We start from the raw sequence: 26,532 nt of genomic DNA, 5'->3' as shown, positions 1-26,532 counted from the left end.
ATTGTTTATAAATACTACGCGAACAGAATTAAATTATTTGAATCGTATACAATATTATACATAAAATAACAAACAATAATTAGCAGAGGCTTAATACCTACTTACAAATTCTATGTTTATATAATATGTAAGTAGGTAGATATACAGATTTAAATTCAACGCATCATGTACCTGCATTGTCGTAAATTTTTCCAACAGTAAATAAATCAACTACTTAAAAACAGTTCGCATTCAAAAAGGTCAAAGCCGCTACTGACAACATACTGTCTTTTTCATAGGGAATCCATTTGCTTAAAACCTTCGTCCATTACCGTGATTTATTCAATTATTCAGTAACAAATGAATTACCACGCTTTTGTAAAAAGCTACATGGTAAAGGTAAAATGAAAATTTTGTGATGTGTCACTTCTTTTTAACTTGGAGCTTCGTATTATTTTCGTTAATAATAAATCTTTTCCACGAAATATGCGATTACGTCGGCTAATCCGAGGATTTTTAAAGAAAATCATGAATAACGCAAACGAAGAAAATTAATATAAGATGAATACGGTATGATTGACTCGGAACATCAAGAGATCTTCAAATATTAAGATAAGTACCTAATTTTATATATTTCTGCAAAACGGAAAAAGAAGCCGTATGTCTAATTAAGATAGAAGAACAATGGTATCGATACTAAAAACGTATATTTATACATTTATCTTCCTTATTCACTTCAATATGTACATTTTACAAACTCTATTTTCTGTGCTATTTACAGTATAAATTACGCATTCCCAGTTCATACCGCAACCCAGACTTCAATACAACTTTTATAAAACCAGAATAAAACAAAAAACCGATACGTCAATTATGAACGTATTTATTTTCGCGATGTCGCAACGCCAAGCAACAAATGTATTTCATTCTATTTCTATTAAATTGACTGTATGGATGAGTCGGAAAGATTGATGTTTTCGCGTTTTTCCCAGCGAACGCGACGGAAAATAGACGTTGTCTTGTAGGGAATAGAGTCGAAAAGAAGTTTTTAATTTTATGTAGTAATATGAAACACTTCATTGCAGTGCTCGTGACGTAAACATGAATTTGGTGGGGTCGGCCATTGTGGCTCGTATGAATGTTACGCATTCATAGTTGAATGTGTAGTGAATAATGGGAACTTTTTTAGATTAAAAGGAAATGGTGGTTCATATGATTTATATTAATGCACGTTTATATTATTTCTAAGAAATTAATAAAAATAATTGTATTTGTAACCGTATTATGAATGTAATATTTTGTGTAACTTTCGAACTACATACTTAACTAACGAATATTTGGTTTAAATGCAATTTTTTGTACTTTTATTAAATAAATATTAGGTATATATGCATAAATAAAACCTTAATATAATTGCAGCAATTATTGAAGTGAAATACATAGAAGCAAGAAAACATGAAAGTATTAAGTCGTGGGATGAGTGCGAGAGTCGGAGGCCCACATCTATTTCCTTACATTTTTAGTCCATTCTTTAATTCCCATAACCATACAGTATACTTTATCCTTTAAAGACATAGGCTCTAAATCTCTGCAAATGTTCATGACCGGCGGTGGTCACTTACCGTCTCGGGACCAACCAGCTACGACAAACAAAAAATTTATACGTGCAATTTATTATGAAACAATGAATATTATTTACAAATAATAATTTAACATTCATCGAATTATCCGAATTATTGTAAATGTAATTTATTAAATTCGTCTTATTTAATAAATTATGAAATGTATTAATAAATACTTTAGGACAATATATTCCAGGATTAAATTAAGCTGTAAAATTAAATGTTTCACAAATGAAAAGCTTATTGGTAACGCTTCGCAATTAATATTATATTATATGAAATGGCTATAGTATTTGCGGTTCATACAGAATTTATAATTTACAGTAATTTAGCGTACTCATTAATACGACTAATATTTTATTTATCTTTTACTTAATTCGTAAAACCACATATTCTTCAAAATAATTATATTCTAAAATTCTCAAATTTCCATAAAAACAGTCATTTTAAAAATGGTCTAGATCTTATCAACACTGGCATGGCAACGCAAATTTGGTTACCCTAAAAAGAAATGGATATCTAAACATCGCGAAAGTAATAATAATATCGCCCTTCTTTATTGAAATAGGCTAAAAAGGATGAAAGGACAAAAGTATGGTAATGATATTTGTGTTTGCGACTACGGTACAATAAGAATTGGGAGATCTAAATTTTCATTCGACCGTAAGTTAAGTATTTATACACATAATATTACCTCACGGTTTGTGAATATGAAAAAAATGAAGATATTACAATATTAAGGGCGTAATAAAATATTGTCAATTTGTGTGTGGGTACTGGGTATATTCAAAGCTTTTCTGTTCTTACATCACCGAGTGAGCGAATGGCATTTATTTTAATATTAAAATAACTAGCTGTTGCCCGCGACTTCGTCCGCGATTACGTTGTTTTTCGTCATTCGTCGTTTAAAAAAATACGTGACACTTTATTTTTGAATGTTCTTAATTGTCTCTTATAAAATTTAACTAAATTAAAATTGAACACTGATAAGAAAATCTTAAAATCGGAGGAAATCGAAAATCTGAGGAAAACATGAATGAATGTGATTTAAATTCTACATTACTTAGTATTTCAAATAATAATCTAAATTAAATGTAGATTAACAGTTTGAGCGCACCGTTATAGAATATATTGTACCTAAGTATTAAATTACGTTAGTTTACATAGTAACAAAACAAAAACACGATGACTTTCTTTCGCGCTCGGTACCACAAACTAAGCATGTTAATGGTACGTGGCCCGCGTCACTTGACCCCCCGCGAGTTCCCCTCCGTTGCTATGCGAAAATACATTCGTCGCCCTGCTGTAGAAAAAATTGTAATACTGTGGCCTGGGCGTTATAACACGCCCAGGAAGTTCCTGAGTGCCGATAGACGTCCGTCTATCGGCATTTATAACAATTTTATATTAATATCACCATTCACCATCTTGAGGAAAAGCTTCTAATGTCGATTTAAAACTGCATACATACGAATTAACCTGATGAAACATGTTCTAAAATTGTCCTTACTCCACTTTAAAGCATTACAAAAATAACATACTACGTTAATATCGCCTATACAGAAGATGATCTGTAATCAATTGTGAGGTTATAAGCAAACCCACTTTTATATTTGTCGGACCCCACCACCGAATTCGTAGATTGATCTTCTATGTTTACCTCTAATCTAAGTCATTAAGACTATGTCGAAATCTGTCTGCAGTAAGAGGGGCCTCTCGCTATTCGTCCGTTTCCAGAGACCGAATAGTTTCAATTCTTAATCTTTCATTAAACAAACTTATTAATCGTTTTTGTCTCAATTAATTGTAATATTCGCGTCCTTACTCTAGTCATTGCTTATGCTCATGTTCATCTTCAAGAGATCGAATAATATTATGGTGCACCCTATCATTTGTCAAACGGTCTTCATATTGAGTAAAAGTTTCAGATTCTCGAGATAAAATATGACGGCCGTGATCAGCTGTGAGACATTATACCCTCTCAGTGAAGGTTTCGGTCTCACGGGATAGTACATGCCGTTCGCGGTCAGCTGTGAGCCGCAATTCTCGTTGTGAAGCGGTTTCAGGTTCTCGGCATAACACATGTTGTTTTCGGCCTATAGTAAGCCTCTTACCTCTAACGATTCTTGAGAACTCTTATTTCTCATTTTCTTAGCTTTGCTCGATTTTCGAGATAAAGATTTTTTAGGTGGCACTGATGCATGAAAATAAAAATTGAGTTGAAACGGACTGAGAGTGTTATAGACAAATATAATCAGAAAGCTTCGAACTCCTAAGCTATCGGAAGTTACACGTATTATTGTGAGTCAACCATAAAAGATATACATTTATGATGTCGGGAGATATTTTTTATATATAATAAGGAGAACATTTCTTTCATGCAATATGATTTCTGTGTAGCTTTAACTCTACTTTTACTGCTCTGCTCAGGAATATGTAAAATAATTGTACCAAGTTTCGTTTAAATCCGTCGAGTAGTTTTTGTTTCTATAACGGTTATACGGACAGACAGACGGACAAAAATTTTACTGTTTGCTTCGTTGGCATCAGTGTCGATCCCTAATCACCCCGTGATAGTTATTTAGGAAATATATTTCATGTACAGATTTAATATAAGTATACATAATATATTTAGATTCCAATTTCCATGTAACGTTAAATTCGACTATACAATAACTAACAGACAACGCAGGTTACTCTCGTTTCCGTAAGTTGAAGCGGCTATATATTCGGTCCTCATAACATCACTTTTAGTGAACGAAACGACAGCGCGGTTTAATTCGATGCCAATACCATCAGAAAAAAGGAAATATTTTTAATTGTGAAAAAATATTATGATTTACACTATTAACACTATTTTAATATAAAATATATGGCTGTGAGTGTGTAAAAATAAATCCAGCTAGTTTCACATCACACTTATGTTTATAATTAGCTATACGACATGAAAATATACATATTAATTACCAAGCAATAATCATACAGGTAAATACTGAACAAAAGTATTAACAGTCAAAGTTTATTTTTACTAACATTTAACAACATGTAAATGATGAAGAAATAATAATTATCAACGAACTAACCTTTTCTATAATACTTAACACAGCACATTTTTTAAATTATCTTGCTCAACTCTGCTCAAAAATTTGAGGGTTTTGTTGGAACTTTAATGTGTCAAAACTATGATATATCTAAACTACGATACAACTTGCATGCGGAAATGCTCATTACAATCTGTGAATTTAAAGAATAACTAACAACATAGTATTCAATTTTATTGAGCTGATGAATATCTTTTGCCTGGAAAATCACCGCCGCCTAATAATTAATATACTGTGTTTTCTTATAAAATCGTAACATAATTTCTTTTATCTACTAAATTTTAATAAATAAGTTCTCTTTGTTATTTTCATCTAAAAATGAGCTTGAGCTTATATTAGGCAAAAGTATACATTAAAATTTCAGGACCGCACCTTAAATGGGGCGCTTGGAAAATATGCCTACGGGTTATTAATAGAGAAATGATACACAACAATGTTATGTTGGTTCCATTTTATTTATAAAATATAATAAAATGATTAAAAATAAATAAATGAAGCAACTACGATTCAAAGAAAACATCTTTTTCAGTGTGAAAATGCTCTATGCAATCCTGGATGATGAGTATATCATGTACTCTCATCCCAGTACGGTCGATAGCCATAACGATAAATATTATAATCAGATAACAGCAAAGTCAGAATAAAAATCATAACTTGTACAGTTGTGAGTGCAAAATTTATGTTTCATTTGGCAATAACATTTTTTTCGGTACTAAAACGTAGTACTTTGATATGTGGTTGGCTGCCCCTTCTCTCCTTCCTGAAAAATATCCTCCAAAATTACCCGAGATACTTCCAATGATTGAACCATACGTTGGACATTAACTTCAGTCAAAAATTGACGAAGCGGATGATTACTAATTTACACTTAATCCTCGCTGCCACTATCTTCATCATCAAATCATCAATTTTCAAGTAGTGTTGTAAAATTGTCAGCAGAAATCGTCTTCCAAAGGCGATATAATTTTATGAACATTGAATCTGTAAATAAAAAATCAAAAGTTAACTGTAAATCTATAAAAAAAGCTACTTACAAATAAAATTTTATCAACAAACTACTGTTCCCAACGCACCTCAAAATCTTGTAAAAGTCAAAAAGAATTCATCATTTTATTATTTCATTCTAAAAGTGTAATATAAAACCTTTATAAAACCAATAAAAATGTTGTGTGGTTTTATGAAACCACGGTAAAAGTGAAACTTAGGCACAAAATTATCGTATTTGTACGATAATTATCGTACGGTTCGACCGTCACGCGACATGCGCTACACAGACCAAAAAGTTTGAGACGATGTAATAAAAGTTTCACTTTAAAAAACATGAATTGCTATCATTATAAATAATAAATACATATAAAAGTAACAACTTACCTTTTGTGGGAACGCATGGTGAAAATTCACAAAACACAAAGATTGAATTTGATATTTTTGGTTTTATGACATTCAAATGCTTTATAAATATAAATTTATAAATAATAAATTTATAAAGAATAGAAACATTCGATCACGAAATTATGTGGGTTCGAGTCCCGCCTCGTGATCGAATTTTTTCTATTCTTTATAAATTTATAAAACACGAAGATTTTAAAAATGTAACCAATGAACACAATCAATATTAGATTAATTGTAATATTGCTCTGAGATTGTAATGGTGTCTAGTTTGACTTAAAATAATAAACATCTACCCTCACTTTTAAAAATGTAGTATATTCACACGAAATATAAGCGCACCTTATAGGGAAGGGAAGATATGGGTTAAAGAGTTAAATAAATAACATGATTATATTTAAATTATTAATTTTCAACAGTATTTTCAGTAGTGTTAAGAGCGCATATTCAATTTAACGCAAGTCAAAATCTCCGCGATCTATTACGATAGATCGCGGCTTGCGCTATCCTTTTACTATGAACAGCATAGGTCCGCAGGAGAGCGCCGAGCAACATGTCCTCTCTCTGGAAAGTAGTGTTGCCGCTCGATAGTCCACTATCGATAGTCTATCGATTAACTATCGATAGTTGGGGAAAAGCAATAGTATCGATAGCACTATCGATACTATCGATAGTGTCGATACTATCGATAGTATCGATAGTCCTATAAGCGTAAATACTATCGACCCATAGCAATACCATCGATAGTATCGATACTATCGAAGCTCAATATCGAACGAACTATCGATACTATCGATAGTGTCGATACTATCGAAGCTCAATATCGAACGAACTATCGATACTATCGATAGTGTCGATACTATCGATAATATCGTCCCATCGATAGTGACCTTTTTCTCGATAGTATTGCTTTATCAATAATATTATAGTGGATGACAGAGAACTAGATGTTTGGTTATAATACTTTTCAAGTTATCTATTGGCGCTTTGTACAATCCATTTTTTTTAGTTCGTTAATTCGTAATCCAATAAGCCCATTGACTGACCCATTATACCAAAAAATCGTGAACAATACTATTGCACAATTTACTACTATCGATAGCTCAAAACTATCGATAGTATCAGTACTATCGATAGTATCGATTGTAGTTGCAATATTCAGTAGCAATAGTATCGATACTATCGACAGTATCGATAGTATAGCAACTATTGGCAATCAATACTATCGATTTTATCGATACTATTGCAGTTCATCAATAGTATTCCATGATTAACGCTATCGATAGTATCGATAGTATCGATAATATCGATACTATCGATAGTGCTATCGATATTCTGACTTATTTTCAAGGTCAACTATCGATAGTCAAACTATCGATAGTTCGGCAACACTACTGGAAAGGCTCGCTGCCGACTGATTTTAATCGGGTCGCGCGCAGTGTTTTATAGTACTTTAAAAAAATTTGTAGAAAAATAATAGAGGTACCTCAGTTGATTTTTTAAATTTTATCTTATAAGTAAGACATTCTTTTATTGAAATATGTATAAATTATATTCAATAAAGTCAAATATCTTGGTGAAAATAATCATTTTGTCGACTATAATTTCTAAAAAAATTCACATTGTTCGGATTTTAATTTCGTAAGTTAGGAGTCCAAAATAAAAAAATCTTTTAACTAACTATTTTAATAAGGATCTTTGCAGTTAGTTAAAAATAATTGTGTGTTAGATCTGTCAGCAATTTCAGATATTTTTAGCTTCGAAATTGACACTAAAAGTGAAATCAAGTAATCATCGGCTCAGTTATCTTGATGGTATTCACAAATACTGTATTAATTGAAAAAAACTCTTAACTAACTACATAGACAATAAAATTTCCTAAAATTATTAGTAATTCATATGTTTGTAAGATAAGTGGTTGATGGACAATCTGGTTTGAAAAATCACATATTTGAGCCAAACAGCGCACGGACCGCGTACACGGCCTTAACATGTAAATTGATTTGATTTTTACGAAATCTCATAGATGGCGCTGTTTCAGATTTGTCTTTATACTACTAAATTCATTAAACTGTTTCTCTGCCCAAATTACGTAAATGACATAGTTTTTATTTTGTAAAGCTAGATAATAGCATGGCTTACTCGAAACCAACATTTAAACATGAGTTTTTAGATTGTACGCTGTCGTAGTACACGGAATATGTAAGAAAAATAAAGGCTCACAGCTCCTCCCCCGAAGGTGATATCATGATAATATGTTTAAACTATCCTCACCCGACCTCTTAGGAATATTCATGCAAAATTTGAAGTAAATCTATGCAGTACTTTTCGAGATTAGCTCGGTCAAACATACAGACAAACAGACAAACAGACAAACAGACAAACAGACAAAAATTCTAAAAACTATATTTTTGGCTTCTATATCGATTATAGATCATGGATTATGTATTCTTTTAAAAAAATATTCAATGTACAGTTTTGACTTTCCTACGATTTTATTATATGTATAGATTAACTAGCATGAAACACTGTTAAAAAATAACTATAGTAAACAAAAATTAGACTTAACAGTATATTACATATTAACTAATTTTTATTTAACTTTCATATTCAATTTCGTTTAAATCTTATAGACAGGAATAAAATATAAAATAGCTAAAGAATAATGATGTCAGTTTCACCTGTGCTATGCAGTAATTAAGTAGATATTATTGAACATCTGGGAACCATCTTACAATTGAAATAATTTTTCAATCAGGATTAGTTCAACTGGGTCTTTTTACAAGTCTTTCAAACGTGTTTTCATGTAGCTTTTTTTTGTATTCAAGCTAAATACTTATTTTAACATGAAAATCATTATTGAGTCTCAAGGAAAGATTAAAAAATTATTGATATTTTTTAATGTTCAAAAGTTTGTTCTATTGCAAACCGTGTTTATATTGGAATAACTTTCGATAAAGGCCTTCTAAATAAACAAATAAAAGACACACGTCTAAAAAATTAAAAGGCAAATAGAATGTAAAACGAAGAAAACCTATAATAATACGCCAATTAATGATGTATTGAATGTTACAAGTAATTTGATAAAGGCCTGGCAATTACTACTAGGAATAGTAAATTACAGTGTTCTAGAAACGCGGCTATGTAATTACCCGGAGCTTTGTTTTTGCTAAAGAAAACTCTTACCTAACACTAATTAAAAACTTCAGTGAACTTAATTTACCAATAGAAAGAAACAAAAATAATGGACTTGGTTTAAATTTTACTTTGAATAATTTCAGCATAATATCTAACTTATTATCTACTCTATATGACTGACAACATATATGATAGTTGTAATAATAACTGCTTTGAGTTTCAATTTATAACCATATTATTATCTATTTTAATTTCTCTACTGAAATTGTAACATACTCATTAGAAATTATAACATTATTTCTCTCCTAGAGTCAAAGCTGCAATCCCTCCAAGACTGCTTTTGAGGAGATTAATTCAAAAGTAGCTTAATTAAGGCATATTCTAGGAACAACTTGTGTGAAATATTGATAGTTATAGAGTCAAAGAAAGCGTGAAATACAACATCTATTCTTGAATTATATTATGAATGAATTACAAAGCTATGTATAAAGTAGTCTGGATAAAACAGTCTTACAATAACCATTGAGGTATTATTACTACGTATAGAGAGGACACCACGAACAAAATCTGTGCGACAATCGCGGCGGTGCGGGGCGCGCGTGGGGCGGCTAGTTAGTCATAGATATAAGCGATGTTTGAGACGCTTGGCTCTAACTCGTGTTACAAATAGTGTAGTAGCGATGCCCTCTCTAGTACGTAGTACATAGTAACTCAATGACAATAACATAACATTTTCGTATTCTGTCTTCGTAAAGGTAATCTATGAAACCGTTAAAATGAAAAACAGGCAGGTTGCACTTATTGATAAATTTTCATATTTTTATCGTAGAACAAGTGAAGGATACTTTGGGTCATCTAATGTTAAACAACTACACCCGAAACAATAGTGGTGTTTCCAATGCATTGCTGGCTTTTCACAAGAATGATAGATTCTATGTCATAATAATTATTCAGTAACATACGTATTAATGCTGCCATATTCAGAGTTCTGGTAAGAGTCCCGACCGTTCTCTAAAACGTTCACTTGTGAGGGTGTGGTAATTTCCCCGAATTTGACCCTATTTGACTCTGACCCTAATGCCCGATTCCTGTTATGGAACTAGCCAACTAATTTGTAGAGTATTGATGACATCTAAGGATGACATGGTAGTCGTTTAACTTTAATAATCAATATACATATGGCAGAATTTAAATCAGATTATAAGGAGTAAAACGTGTTTCAATTATAATTTGTTTGTTTAAATTTTGAAACTTAAGAAATATATCTACGAGATATGGGTCTTACGTGAAACCTCTTGTGACTAAAATCCCTATGTGTGCCTTCCGCCGCTAAGTGGCGGGTTGGCGGTCACTTTAGGATCATTCGTAATACGTATCTCGAGCTGGTTTTCATTTAAGTGATTTTAGCTTTTGTAGAAGTTTAACAAGTGTTTAAACAATAATAATTGAATTTAAGACACGTACATATATTATTCCAAACCCTTTTATCATTCTGTAGATGTATTGTGTAAGACTTCTCAATCTTTTTTGCACATCGATTAGTCACGTTGCGCCTGCATTTTAAAAAGAACCTCCTCCCTCTTAATTAGTTCAACTGAGCTCTTTGTCTTGTTATTGGAAGGTTAAATAAATACACACAGATTGCTTAGTCTGACCTTAACTTGAAACATAAGTATGAAACGCGCAATTGCGTAGGAAATTCATTTGCATTTGCATTTTGGTTTAAAAGTTAGTAAAAGTCCCATTTTTTGCGACAACCATTGCGTTGTCCCAAACTTTTCTTTTAATTGCTTATTATACAGCATGATTGTTCTGAAGTAACAGGCATCCTATAGAACTTGCTTCTAATTTTTCATTTCATTTATCCTAAACTGTCATGTCATGCATGCATATCAAACTTGATGACTATTACAAAAATATCTAAAAATGTCGCAACACTGAATACGTATGTTTAATCCCCGTGGCTATAAAACTTTATTTGTGCACAGTATTCGTCACAACTGGGCCACAATATAAAAGGCTCCAGATCTGATACTGCAGGTACATCAATGTATTGTAAATGAATAGATTGCGGTATTCATAATTAATAAGATAGGCCGTTCTATTCAAACCTGCGTGGGCTGATTGACATGTGAAGGCATATGAAAGTTTAATTCGAATGCTCGCGCGTGATTGGAGGATATGATGTTGAATTATTAAAAACACCACCACCCTTTATGTTTCATAGAACTCTACTTTTATCTTTTGTTAACACAATAATGGCGCGATGTTTTGGGTGTGGTAATGTTGTATTTTCAATCAATGATTTCACAGTATCGCATATTAATAAATGTTGTTTGTAGCTTAAAAGAAGGATTCAGGGTTTACATTTGAGACAGATAACAAAATAAAATAAGGTCAAATATTTTTTGTTGTAAAAAATAACTTATTAATTAATTTCATTAACGTGATCTCATTAGAAATGGACTTCGAGCTTTCTTAGAAAAAATCTGAATATTAAAATATTCATAATAGGAGAGAAATAATGAGAATATTGTTCATATTATTGCCGAGTCCAATAAGCCATTAATGAAATTTCTTCCTACAATATTTACTTCAGGGTAATTATGCCCGACGCAATAATTACAATATTATAATGTAGTACTTACTTTATACTGCGATTCATTTTATACGACGATATCTTAAAATGTTACGATTATATCGCTCTTCCTAACTTAATACTTATTAATTACATTGTTTGTGTTGCTGTTTATTAGAAGGGAATATTTTGGGTATCACTACATAGTAAAACAACAAAAAACAAAGTCACTTCCAGACGTCTAGCCCTATGTATACTTAGATAAAAGTGGCAAAGTGATGTGGATGCAGCTTTTTTAATAGATAGTGGTTAAAGACGAAGGTTTTAGTACTTGTTAAGTTTTAAACATCGGGTGAAAAGCTAGTTCTTCTATAAGCACGAAGTTATATATACCTTTTTTGACAAACAAAAACGGGCTACATACTATGTATATGTATGTCATACAGCAACCACGTCGCACTAATACATCATTGTCGACAAAGCATATTTTTGTAACTATTTCGGGAAATTACTAATACGGTTGTATTTTGGGAAATGAGAACTGAAATAGGGCCTCATGGATGATTGTGTTCTGACATCAAATCTGATTAAAACGTTATGCCTTAAAATATACATTCCGCAGGTAACGTTCTGGATAATTATTAAAATTTGTATATAAGTAAAATAATTAACATGAATCACTTCTTAAAACCATTTTTTACATTTACGTATCCTGTAATCAACAAACACAATACGATATCATATTCAGCCTTAGACATCATACAGTGAACAGCTTGCCTTGTAAATAAAGTTCTTCTTCTTTTTTTCTAGTGGCAACTCCCGATCCCAGTGAGGACGGATTCTGTCAATGTCAAGTTTTGAGCAGATGATCAATTTAAGTTAATGCTCATGTTAAGCGAACTGTAAATAAAGTTGTAAACATTCATTATTCAGCGTGTAAATTACCACGTATCCTGTATTAAAAGTTTGATACAAAACACGCTAAAGATCGCAAACACAATCTAAGCCAAATTGACAGGATAATAGTTAAACAACGTTGGTGAGCCGAGTGACGTCGCGTGTCGGCTCTGATTAAATTCTACTCAGCTTGCTTTCTACTTAAGTTTGCTTACTTCATTACGGCGCCGTCATTTAGTGAACTGTTTAACATTCCTCTAATTACTGTGTAACTTTGATAGATTAAAGAATTTGCGCTTGCCTCTTTTAGTAATTAAGCGAATGCAAGCGTTTGATTATGTCTTAGTTTTACATATTTTATTACAAAATTAGCAAATGATTGACCTAAAATTTAACTACAGAGAAGCCACCATTTTCAATGCGCTACGCAGAAACTGCTACGGTTTACTAGAGTTTTTGCTGAAAATTTTGATATTAATATTTATTACTCTAGCTGTGCCCTGCAGTTTTACCGGCAGTGCTCCACTCCTGTTGGTCTTAGCGTGATGATAGATAGCCTATAGCATTCCTTGATATATTCTATAACAACAACAAACAAACAAACAAACTCTTCAGCTTTATAAAATTAGTATAGATATTCCCCACACACTTTATAAAACTATGTAGGTTTAAATCGTTCTAACAGATAAACGCTTAATCAAAAGTGGCGTGCTATACCATGTTGTAAAATATTCTCAAACGGCTTGGAAAAATTCAATTACAATTTCGTTTGTCGCCTGCATTCTAATAGAGAATACTGAAAAAACAACCTCGTATGCACCAGCGTCGGTCTATTGCACGTCAATTTTTAAAACTGTGTCCAACGAAGGACTGTAATTGAATACTTAGTAACAAAACAACATACATTCGACAAAATATATGAATACTGCTGTGCCTCAGGATTTTACCCGCAGTGTTCCGCTCCTGTTGGTCTTAGCGTGATTATTTATAGCTTATAGCCTTCCTCGATAAATGGGCTTTCTAACACCGAGAGAATTTTTCAAATCAGACGTCCAGTAGTTCCCGAGATTAGCGCGTTCAAACAAACAAACTATTCAGTTTTATAATATTAGTATAGATTGGTCCAAATAATGACGCGTTAATTTCTTAAGTCGGAACAGGTGTGTCGTAATGGATTTATAAATGCTTGTGTAGGGAGAGTCGTTAAAAATAGTATTTTAATTACTATTTTCACACGGAATATTCGGCTCCTAACGCAGTGAATATAATATTGTGATTAATTATTATCTTATAACATAATATGAATTGTAGTACAAGAACTAAAAATATTTTGATTGCCATGTTTTACTAATATAATAATTAGTCTTATTGTTTGAATATGGTAAGAGCATAAGCGTTTAGCTACTATTATGTATTTTGTGGAATAAGAGAGTCAATAATTAGAGTAGATAGCTTAGAAAATATTTTGTATTATTTAGGATAGTCATTACCTTTGGTTATTACCAAATAATGCTACCTTGAATTATATCCCTACTCGAGAGCAGCCTATTTACCATTTAAGGTAGTACTTAATTATACTTCGATGTTCATAAGTAAACCATAAATAAATACCACATTGTCACATACAAAAGATGTTCTTATTGAATTTTTATGAAGAGAAAATCACTGCTGAATTTACTCTTATTTTGTTCAGTGCTCATACATCAAATTACAGGTGAAACAAATTGCAGACGTCGGCAATAAACGGGGACGTGTCTTTATTTATATAGCGAGATGTTCGTGACACGCATTCACTATATTTATAAGGAAACAACTACTTTTTATGATAATACCTTCATACTTTTATTCTCCGGAAAAATAGTGCTTTTGAATCTATTCTTCCGACTACGTGTCGCATTCATTGAATTTATAATGTTTTACAAATATAGAACTGTGTCGACTGAGCTCGTGTGGTATTGAATATGGAGATGGAAAATAATATTTTTATCTTGAACATGGAATAAATCCGCTGAAAGGACATCTGTTTTATCTGTGTGTTTCAAAGGGATAGAGAAAATAATGCATAATCTCAAGGCGAACACAAAATCTGAAGCAATGACCTAGAAAATTCAATTCTGGCAGACGCGATTCACGCATTTTAATGTACCGTGGTGCGGCGTGTAACAAAATCTAATCAAAGTTTATGGTTAGCCCTTCGTGGTTTTTGCTGCTTTACCTGTGGGTAAGGATTGGCTTTGGTCATAAGATGGGCGGAATTTAAAGCCAGTTTCTAGTTATATACATATACTATAACTGTTCCAAAATTACAGAATTTAAGGCGAAAGACAAATATTGTTTAGTAAAGTTTATTTTGTAAAGACCTAAAATAAAGTTAATATTTTAATTATTTATATAAAAAGCCATCGAACTATGAGTTTATAACGTTAGGTTATTAAGACAACATAGCCTGTACATTAATACATGTAAATTGTGTTTATATGAACTTCATAATGCACATTACCTTTATCCTAAAGTTTATTACTATCAACTTCTCTATCTACTACAATGTTAAAAAACATAACTTCCAGTACAAACTTTTCTCTGACCTAAAAGTTCTATTAATATACAAGAACCACTAAGCCGCTTGTAAAATATTAAATGAAACGCGTTTCCCGTGCGCTAATACTCAACCTTTTACTTTATGCTATATCACCCAGCCCAATATACCACGGAATTACATTCTATTGTCCAACTTAAAATGTTCTACGTGTTTTATTCCGCGGTGTGGCTGATGTTTGATTAAATTAACACGAATATATCTTAGATAAAACCCCTTGTAAGTGTTGCTGGCGTTTATAGCGTTGGATGGATTAAACTGTAAACGTTTTTTGTTGTTTCAGGCCTAAATAATTATTCAGTACATACCAGTTTTATATGTATATTTATTCATTCGTTTAATATAATAAATCTTATGAGAGATTCTTAATAAAGGAAAGTAGTTTCCAAATATTTTTTAGATAAACTTATCAATTACAGTAAAAGTTATTCGACTTCCACAATTAATTTTTACTTGAAAGTATATAAAATATATTTATCCGAATAAACAGGTATTTAAAATTAAAGTAAAAGTCGTTAATAAAAGCCTTCGCTATAAATATAATTATGAACCATTTTTGATTAAATCTAGGTTTATTTAATAAAGTATGGTTGACCGAGCTTTCGTGGAAACGAAATTTCTCCGCTTGACCTTTTTAGATCGAGTTATCACCACCAAAAATCTCTTAAGTATATTGAAAATTTGATCACCCAATAAATATAATATTTATTACGTACTATGTACTTTAATATATTTTATAGGTCGTCCATTTTAATTTTGAACAAGCGTTAATATGCACCACATTTTTATACGAAAACTACATCATTACCAAAATAAATGCTAGTTGTGAATATCTTTTGTGTACTAGCGTTCCGGTAAAAGGCCGTTTTTGTATTATAAAGCAGAGCTATTAACAAAGAGGAGTGAGATGGTGTTGTTTTAAAAGCACCTTTACTCATTAAAAATTTAAGCTATATACCTTGAAAAGAAATTCGCTAAATTCCAGTGGTACGCTGTAGGTGGACTGGCGTCAAGCCAAGATATATAAAACATGTAGGGAATCTTTTACATGCCATTCAATGGGATGTATACAGCAGAAATTTACCGACAACTGCCCCGAGGTGTTTATTTTGTGGGCTTTTGTCTGTATTTGAAAATGACACTTCAATATACGCGTTTTATTTACACATGTTTTTTCATTGTTCCAGTTTTATTTGCTCACGCTATTTAGAATATAATACGGAAACGTTAATCATCTTGGATTTAATATTAAATCACGGATTGTCGTTCAACGTAAATGTGGAATGGATTTTTAAAAGGTTTTCAGAATCGAATTCTGAAAGGTATACCTATGTAAAAAGAGCGACGCAAAATTGACAAAGATAAAATCTTTATTAAACTAGTGGTTTTGCTTATTATAAGATAAAACGATAAAAGAGAAAACGCGATTCTTGTTTAGATATCAAAGAAGGTAATTGTTGCTATGTAAACTCAATCCTCTGAACGTTTGATAAGAAACGTATTTTTATTTCTAATGACATATCATACAAATGATGTTATGACTTTCAGTATGTATCTCGAAATGATACTATTTCAAAATAGACAAGTATTTTATTAGTATTTGAAAGAAAATATACTTTTTTTTAAATACAAAAAAACAAAGATTTTTATACAAAATAGTTGTGAAGTTACGTTATGTGACTAAAATGAGATATATACAGAAAATTGTTTTGTAATATCAACTGTTATTTGTAACTTTATGAGATAAAATGATATATTTTATTACAGAATACAGTTCATGACTATAAAAAGAATCTCATTCTCGTATGTAATAATCGAAAGTGTTTTAGTGTTTGTCCCTGTGTGACATAGCTAAAGAGTATTGGATTGAAGTGACTTTGTGCAAATATATTGTAATATCTAAGTATATTTATTACTTAAACAAATATATCATAAAATATATCGTATTGAGAGTGTGACGTGTTTTTATACAAGATTATCTGTGGACCTCGGCTTCGTCTGTGGTAGGTACAATGTCAAAGATTGTTCGTACCAACTACGAAACCTTCGTGGACACAACACTTTGCTAAAGATCATCACAAGACACACAGGAAAACATTCACTTTGATCCATATAGATTTTTTCTATAAACGCACGCAGTCTACAGTCTACTGCCAAGTAAAATCATCAAATAAGACAATTTTCAAGCTTAACTACAAATTTTTTTCCAACGGAATTTCCGGTCACATTTAATATCTACTTATCGAAAGACACGAAAGAAAATAAATCTTTCGTTCTTAATGAAATGTCAAATAACGTTTAATCTTACATCAACATTTCAAATATTTATTCAAAGAAATTCTATATTTAATGATTTACAACGGCGTTGTCATGAATTGAATAAGACGTAGGTATTATAAAAAAATATTAATAGTTCTATTATAAATTTAATACAGAAGCACACAGAAGTAAGAAGAGTAGATGTAAATAAAATACTTTATTTATCTCTTTCTTTTAGACTATATCATTCATAAAAGTAAACTTCGACAATTAATTATCTGTGTTCTATTTTCCATATCCTTTCAGATGTATAATATGTCTACATTAGATAAGCCATATTTTTGCGTAGGCACATCATTAATAGGGTTAACCTTTTCAGCCGGATTGTAATAGCCAATTTATAAAACTACAGCTGCCAGTATTCATCATTACAATAAAGCTGAAGTTTTATAATGGCTTGACGGCGAGGACATTACGCATGTTTTAACACAGGCCCTATCTAGTTGGCCATGCCTTTTGCCTTTTCTCACCTCACACCTGGCTTCAAGTAAAATAAAAAGCAGGGCGACGCAGTCCGTGGCATGCTCACTCCTCGCTCGTCTCTCGACTGGAGCGGTCGTGTGTGAACAGAACTGTGAAATCGCGAGTGTGAACGTGTTGTTGTTAATTTCGTGATTTATGTACAGACTTTTGGAGAACATTCAAATCGGTACGCCGATGGAATACAAAGCGTGAGGACAATATCCCTTTATGTTAATACTTTTTGTTTCGTTGTTTGACTTTGATTTGTGATTTTCAACTTTTATGTTATTTTTCTTACGACTTTTTTACTTATTTATTTGAAGCGAAGTTACAATTTATCGTAATATTTTAGTTTAAATTATTGTAGAATCTTATTATAATTGTAATGATAAGGATATTATATTCGTGTATAAAATTAAATTTAAAATTTAGAATTAACTCATTCTTCTATTTATTAAAACATTTGGTATTAAAAATCTATTTTCTAAACATGGATTTGCAATTTAACTTATATGATTTATGTTTAAATCTCTACATAATAGAGATTTTTCGTAGAAACCGCTACTGGCGTTGTAGCAAAAGTGCTACGCTGGTGGCCTATAGCATATTGTAGTACATTAATTTTAACACGTTATTCAATAGAATATATGTACCTAAATAATTTGTTCTTATTGTCATTGAGGAGAATCGTATTATTTATTTACACATTTGTGGCATGATTTTACAAAATTTTCTAATAATAAAAAAAAAACTTTTAAAATAAACCTCTACTCTTTATATCTTCTCTCAAAATAAGACATTTGACTATTGAATATTTTAATAAATATACAATCTAAATAATTAAATTTGTATACAATTAATAACAGTGAAATCACTAAAATAAATAACTTCTTTAAATGATAACAACTAAATTCAATAAACACCTCAACATCAAGTCTAATAATAAATCAACGAAATGATAAATATTAAATTAATATATTTTCTAAAACAATATGGACAAACGCAAGTTCGAAAATTCAATATTGAAGTTTGTTTTCAAGCAAAATTATGCCGACGATAGGGTGAAAGTTTTGACACTAACTTTTATATTAGCCACTTGATAATAAGGTTAAATCGGATTCCATAATTATTTTAGGAAAGGCCTTTGTAGACGTATTGCTTTCATTTACATACCTACATATATAATTTTTGGGTTCACTTCAATTAATCTTTTCTAAATAACAGATTATGATTATAACGACATGTACGTGATATTTAAGACGTAATTTATAATTTATTAGCTTTAATTTTGTAACAATAATTGCCACGTTGATATTTACCTCTATAGCTGATTGTAAAACGTATTCAAACATTTTTGTATTTTTTAAGGATTTTGTATGCTAAGCTTTAATTAACGCTAGGAAACAGTCGTGTTATAAAATCATCAAAAATCTACAAGGAATTTCATATTCAATAAGTTAATTTTCGAGATTAGATTCAGAGATATTTTAGGAGAATAGCTTAAAACAATTAATCTTTATTATTGAAATTTCGTACGATCCCTGAATAATTACGGGCTGATAGAGAACTTTATAAATAAACGGACAAGTTTAACAATATAATCTAGTACTTTGTTGGACCCTTAAACAAAACAATTTTACACGTGTAAACGTTTAAGGGTAAAGGACCTTATTTTGATTTCTGAGGAGTCTTTTTCATCGATATTTTATTGACGAATGCCTCATCATGTATATTGCGAAAAATCTACTCTCTGTTATTATATATATCATGTTAAAATAGACAACAAGATTTTAGAGAAGACGTATTAGATGAAAATATACATTTAATGCAAATTTGATTTATTTAGGTACTAACGAATATATTTCGTATAGTTATTATTCAGAAGAATTAACTTGTTTACTTTCATTAGAGACTTAATAAATACTTCATGCGCTTATATTGTTGCGCTAAATTCCGATGAGAGACTATTATGATATTAAGCATGTTTATTGCTAAGGAATTATAATTTTACCTTTTATAAACATCTTTATATCTTTATAATATGAATAATTAGATATTTATGGCTTTGAGTATACTCAACAATTGACCATGTGGCCACATACACTAAGGATTTTAATATTTGATTAGTCATAATCAGTTAATCATATAATTACTAGCTGTTGATATGACAAAGTTTTACTAAACAGAAGAAACATTGATAGTTTGAATATTAATCAATAATTAATCTTGAAGAAAAGCTTTAAATTTTGAATAGAAAATGAACTTCTAATAATAACACAGTACAATAAACACACCTAATAATAATAAATTAATTAGGTTATTATATTTAGAATAGCTACAATAATCCCGTAAATACTGAACCCGTTTCTTTGTTCTTTACGGAAAATTTAAGATAGAGCATTCAGTCTGTCTATTAGCAGACCGTTACCGTCCACTATTGTGAACTTGATGCATGTAAACGAGTAAAAGCTTTTTAAAGTATGCAAATGGATATAAATATTTTTGACACCTATTGTTTGAAGAAAAAATATACGCTAAAAATGAATACGTATTTTAAACATAAATCATCAGACTTGAATAGATTCAAAATCGAACGCATATAACTTTTAAAATAGTGTAAAGCCGATAATACAATAGTATCAACAAAAAGTGGAAGCAATTTAACTAAATTGGCTTTATTCTAAATACTAAAATGCAAATAAGAATTTTCATATAAGGCTCCTAACAAACATGGTCGTTCAACAAAATTTATTGCGTCTTTTAAGATTGAAATCTAAAACACCAACGTGAAAGGAACATTATCGAAAATTGGGCTTAATTTATTTGCTTGATAAGTTGATATTTCTATGCGCGTTTTTGAGTGTGAAACACGCAATATTGCATTTTGCACTGAACACGTTATTGTGCATGTTGCTGGCAAGTAAGTACCCAATACTGAAGAATAAGTACTTATTTAAACACGTATGGCGCTCTGAATTACATTTATGGTAAATAGGTATGAATGAATTTTATTGCTTCGTTACTTTAATCTGTTTTTAAATAGCACTCTATTTATGAGAGAGATAGATTCTTATGAAACTGTTGTTTATCAAAAACTTTAATAAATTACGTTTAAGTAATTGATTGAAAGCTTTATAAAAGCTCTCAATTTGTTTATGAATTTTGGTAGGCATCTATACTGTGGTAGGCATCTATACTGTGTTATGACTTTTGTCATAAATAATAAAAGGGAATCAAGAGTACAACAAAAGAAAAGGAAAGTTCCCGAATCGAACAACGAACCGCAGAATATCCCAAAAGTTAAGAATACACGAAAAATCTCATGGGAAGGAAAATGATGTCGTTACAAAGATTCATAGAACGGAAGAGAAATGGGAATGTCACAACGATATCATTTATTATTATTTCGGTATAAATCCCCGTCATTCTAGCGTTATTGTGATTTTTCATTGAACGTAGCTTCGATTCGATCAAACTATTTTATAAACGTTAGTCGAAGCGTTTTATGGGGAAGATAGAATTGCACGAAAGGATGTGGAGTTAGGGATTTGTACAAGTATCAACACACAATGGGTGAAATCTCTGATCCAATGCATTTATTGTGTTTGCACGAATCGACCTAGAAATGTACTTTCGGCTATAATGTGTTGCATTAATTTATTAAATTTCATGTTCTAAGCATTCTGTACTTTTTCGTTGTTAGGTATAACAATATTAGTCACTATTAGTCACATGGAATATTAATTAGGATAATATGAACCTGTAAGACGATCTTAATCAGAAAAAATATTTTAATTTTAGCTTTAATTACATTATACTATTTAACTTTTTATGACAGTTCAAGATAAAAAGTTGAATGTTCGAGTTGATGAGTTCGATTTTCTTATGGAATTTAATAACTAGATACATTTGCAACCTTTCATAAACGATATTATATAGAACTGTGTAAAATATTACGACAACACTTTTCATTTATTTAACATTTTATTCTACCCGTAACGCTGAATAAAACGCACTCAGAAAATTCTCTATTCTGATTCCATGAAAACTAATACTATTACTGAATATATCGTAACACATATTCGATGAGTATTTACAGCTGGAATATCAATGGTAAAATACATTTATTTAACACCTTTCTCTCTACAAGATCGATTCGTAAATCCCTCCGTGATCCGTACTGGCTAGAAAAACCGTTGGCTCAATCAAATCGTACCTACTCTTAGTTTGTTAGATACGCCGTGGCTAAGCGGATTTCATTGCAATTTTACATGCATATAGCGAACTCGATCTAACAAATGTGAAACTGTTTCTCCCGGAGAGCTTGTGACACCCGTACAAGTTTGTTCTTTGACGCATTGTTGTTTGCTATTCGGAAAAACATTTGTCAGATGTCGTTTTGTTTAGAATGTACTGCACAATATGTCTGATAGAGTAGAATTAAATTTACAGATGCTGAAAGAAAATTCATATATATACATATCTGTTAAATCAATTTAAATCGGGTTTAAAATGATGTTAAAATGTTGTTAGTAAGTCGTCACATCGCTCAAGTAACGGGGATATTTATGAAAATGTAATTTCGTTTTACCGATATTAAGAGGATTCATTTATTTGATTACGAGTACGATCGTACATTTTATTCATTTCTTTTTATCCGCCCTTCCTATATCTTTGTCATAATATACAGCTAACTAGGTTGGGGGGCAATCAACGTTCTCAAAATTCGCACAAACAGAAATCAGAGCTGTGTCATTCACAACGTACTGGTTTCTATTTTCTGTTTTGTTAGCGACTTTCAAATTGCCTGCACTCGAAGGATGTTACCGTGGAAACAATTTCGTGTCGCTTGCTCATTCACACGGCTTTTTATTACAAAGAGTTCTTTGGTTCTCAATCGAGAAAATGAAATACCATTTGGGAGTGTGGTGTACGTAACAAGCGACGGTATTGGAGTATCGTTGACTCGTAGTTACGTAGAAAACAAATTGAAACTCCATTTCAAAATAGAGTAAAATTCAAAAAATGAAATTTATTTTAGGACGTAAATTAAATTAAATAAAGAAAATATTGACAAATTTATTTTGTTCTAATAACCTACTTTGAGATTTGTGTAAAATATTCCTGTTTCGAGTCGATTATACAGTAGTATGAATTGAAACATTAAATTATACGTTACATTAAAAGTTAATCTGCATTTCAACTTCCCATTTAAATTGAAATAGTTACCTATCAAAAAACAAATTCCACCAGCATAGAAAGATATTTTTATGTCATGTGTTTTTGTATTTGCATGTGAAGCTTATAACTTAGGATCTATCGTTAAGTCAACATTCCATCTGCATCGATCCCGCTGTTCCATTTTTATGCCGCTATTACATTAGATCAAACGGAAATTTTTATAGACATTATATGAATTACATTCTTATAATACGGCAACTCGTGTGTATATAATGTTATTATGAACTCATTCTTTAAATGGGCTCCGTCCTTTCATATATTATAATACGATTTAAAGCTTTCATGATTTATGGCCGTTAGTATAATAAAATGGACTTGCTATCTGTGACGTTTTTGTTATTACGTTTAACCTTAGCATTTAACCTTTTCATTTAGTTCGTGTAGAACTCTCTCAGTTCGTTTTCTCTATAAATTAACAATTAATTAAATTTCTAAATTATTATTTCAATGGTAAAACTTTTTCAACTTTAATATATTATTTCTATTAACAATACCATTATTAAAAAAACTGTAACAGAAATAGCAATAATAAATCATGGAAAAAAATATCAAACATTGATACGGTAAACGACACTCAGAATAGAACATCTAACTGACAAATTCATCTAGACAGCTCAGTCTGGATCTGTTGCAACTTTACACAGTTCATCTAACTTGGTACTTGAACAAACAATAAGAGACTAACTCGTACTCAGAGGAAACTTATCTATGTTGGAAATGATATCGATCATATTTAGAGTTGAGACCTTTGTCGAAAACTAATTCGCATATAATATATTAATATTAGGTATACATTATTTTATTATGTAATTAATATATTTGTTGTTTTTTTTGTTGTTATAGAAGTATCGTAGTTTTCATTTTGTGGGATAAATTAATAATGTGGTAAACAATTGTTATACAAAATATATCTTTGCTTTTGTTGCTTTTGTTTTGTTAATTATGTATTCTGTCAGAAATTATGCAATATGACATATATATATTTAGTTATTATAATATCACGAACCACAAAAACTTTTAGATAAAATTACCCATAATTTACAGTATACATTCGACACTGCATATGAAAGTAAAATGATTCCGTATGAAATTGGCTGAATGATATAAATTATATAGATCAGAATCAAACAGAATGTCTGAAATAAATTATAGCTCTTTATGTATTTGATATCATATATTTTTTATTTTAACGATCAACCATTACGTTTTATCAACTTCTACATGTCACGTCACGTACCCCAAATTAAAGGTTACTGTGCACTTAACTATTAAATCTATAAGTACCTACTTAATATTAAAGCTGAAGAGTTTGTTTGTTTGTTTGATTTAAAAATCATTTCGGTGTTATATGGCCCATTTATTGAGGAAGGTTATATATCATCACGCTAAGACCAACAGGAGCGAAGCACCAATGAAGAATGTTTCAAAATCGGGGGTTTTTCTATACGTGGTCTCCTTTTTTACGCGGGCGAAACCGCGGGCTGAAAGCTAGTCTAATATACATACATACACATTCAAATTGCTACATTACATTATTGTATACATAATGTATACATATATTGAGTAATTTAACCGGCGCAGTGTAACATTATGTCATAGTGATATAGGTTATAGTATAGGAACATAATTGGTTATGATTTACTGGGTCATGTATGAAACATAGCGCGTTATCACATATTATTATTACAATGTGGAGTTATGTAAGACGGTTGTATATAACGTAATTGCATGTATTTGTTTGATTTATATACCTATGATTCAGTGTGATTTATTTAAGGGCTATAGTAGTAAATTGATTAAAATTTTTCAGTTTCAATCCTTGTATTTTGTATGTATATTATCTGTATATTTTATTTGCCGTTATTCAATCAAATATCATACAAAAGGAAATATTAAATGTTCTTATATAATGAAACTGTTAACGTTTTACCGTTTCTTTAGTAAAATTCCTTTACTTAACTTTTAAATGATAAGAAAAGTGGAGTTTCTCGAACTATTCAAATGCGCAATTTTATCGACATTTCAGTATTAAAATTCCTGCCCGTTCATTGAGCAAAGTGAAAATATTCAACTCAATTCCTTTTACATTTACATGATAACATTTTTAAAAGAGGTATAAATGTTTCGGTATTTGAAATATCGATAATTTAGTAAATTTTTAAACGATCTGAATAAATAAACATAGGACAAGGTTTTTAAAGGAAATAAAAGACCTTCAATGGAAGTACGCGAAATCCTTCAAGCTTAAAGCGAATTTGTTTTCTTGTTACAGAGAAACTACTTTACTCTTTATTAGTATAAAATCCAATATATTTCTTTATTTTATTATGCTATTGCATAGCTTCTATCGCGGACCTTGAGCGCGGGGACCGAATTCAGAAATTCCGTAACGAAAAAACCTCACGCTCCCCACTCCGACAGGCACGGAGGTGTGGCTTGAAGGCATAGCATGCAATAGCTTTACAGCGGCAGTCCCCGAGTGAGTGAGTCTTTTTTATTTTTAAATGTATCCCTACATTTCCGTATTTCTGTCAAATTCAAATTTGAGGTTAGGATTTTTCTTCCTTCCCCAAACAAAGAATTGGTAGCAATAAAATGCTACTGCTACACGAATTGTCTTGTCCCAGCAGTGCAATCGTAGTACAGAGTAGCTCGACTGTCAGTATCTACAGCTGAAACCTAAATGACTCACTATTATACAACATTTTTATGCTGACTGTACCGTGTACATGCACAAAATATACACTACAACAATCGCATAAAATTTTATAGCTTTATTATCCTTTATGCGACTAGAATACAAAATGCCAAGCCCGGAAACGAACATGCCGGATTGCTTCTATTTCATATTTACTTATATCGGAGATTTATCTTTTTCTGTTGACGGTACAATATCGCTGCTATTTATTTTAATTCGTTTACGTGATATGATTACCTTTTTAGTAATATTCCGTTGAGTACACCCTTGGGATGTTGTGTTACATTTATAATATACCTACTATGAATATAAATTGTAATTTTTACGTTCAAATCTGCAATATACCTAATATATTTATGTATTTAACATTAATGGCTTTCTTTATGAAGGTATATTTCCATTTATTTAACACATTTATATGTATCACTGACTTATTTTATTCATTAAGTTAATGAAAAACGATTTAAAACTTTGCATATAATTTACGATTGGATTATACTTCCACGGTCCAC

The 26,532-nt window shown here is 30.9% G+C and overlaps 1 protein-coding gene across 3 annotated transcripts in view; it reads left to right on the top strand.

The window, feature by feature from the left end:
• The window catches only part of LOC149485315 (cyclic GMP-AMP phosphodiesterase SMPDL3A-like), a 72,040-nt gene that overhangs the window by 11,988 nt on the left and 33,520 nt on the right, over window positions 1–26,532 (top strand). The window contains exon 1 of one of the 3 annotated variants that reach the window (XM_089700092.1): window positions 18,138–18,290. The exons of 1 other annotated variant lie outside the window; for it this stretch is intronic. The gene's annotated coding sequence lies outside the window, so the exon portion shown is untranslated. Of the gene's footprint in view, window positions 1–18,137; window positions 18,312–26,532 lie in introns of those variants that run through there. One more of the 3 variants, XM_089700094.1, reaches the window with a different exon arrangement.

The sequence above is a fragment of the Colias philodice genome, chromosome 10 (genome assembly GCF_061535455.1).
Source record: "Colias philodice isolate Cphi_HAF_F1 chromosome 10, ilColPhil1 Martin Lab GWU primary, whole genome shotgun sequence".
Classification (NCBI taxonomy): Eukaryota; Metazoa; Arthropoda; class Insecta; order Lepidoptera; family Pieridae; genus Colias; species Colias philodice.
The sequence above is the reverse complement of the archived record's forward strand: the minus strand, read 5'-3'. Positions and strand labels throughout refer to the sequence as shown.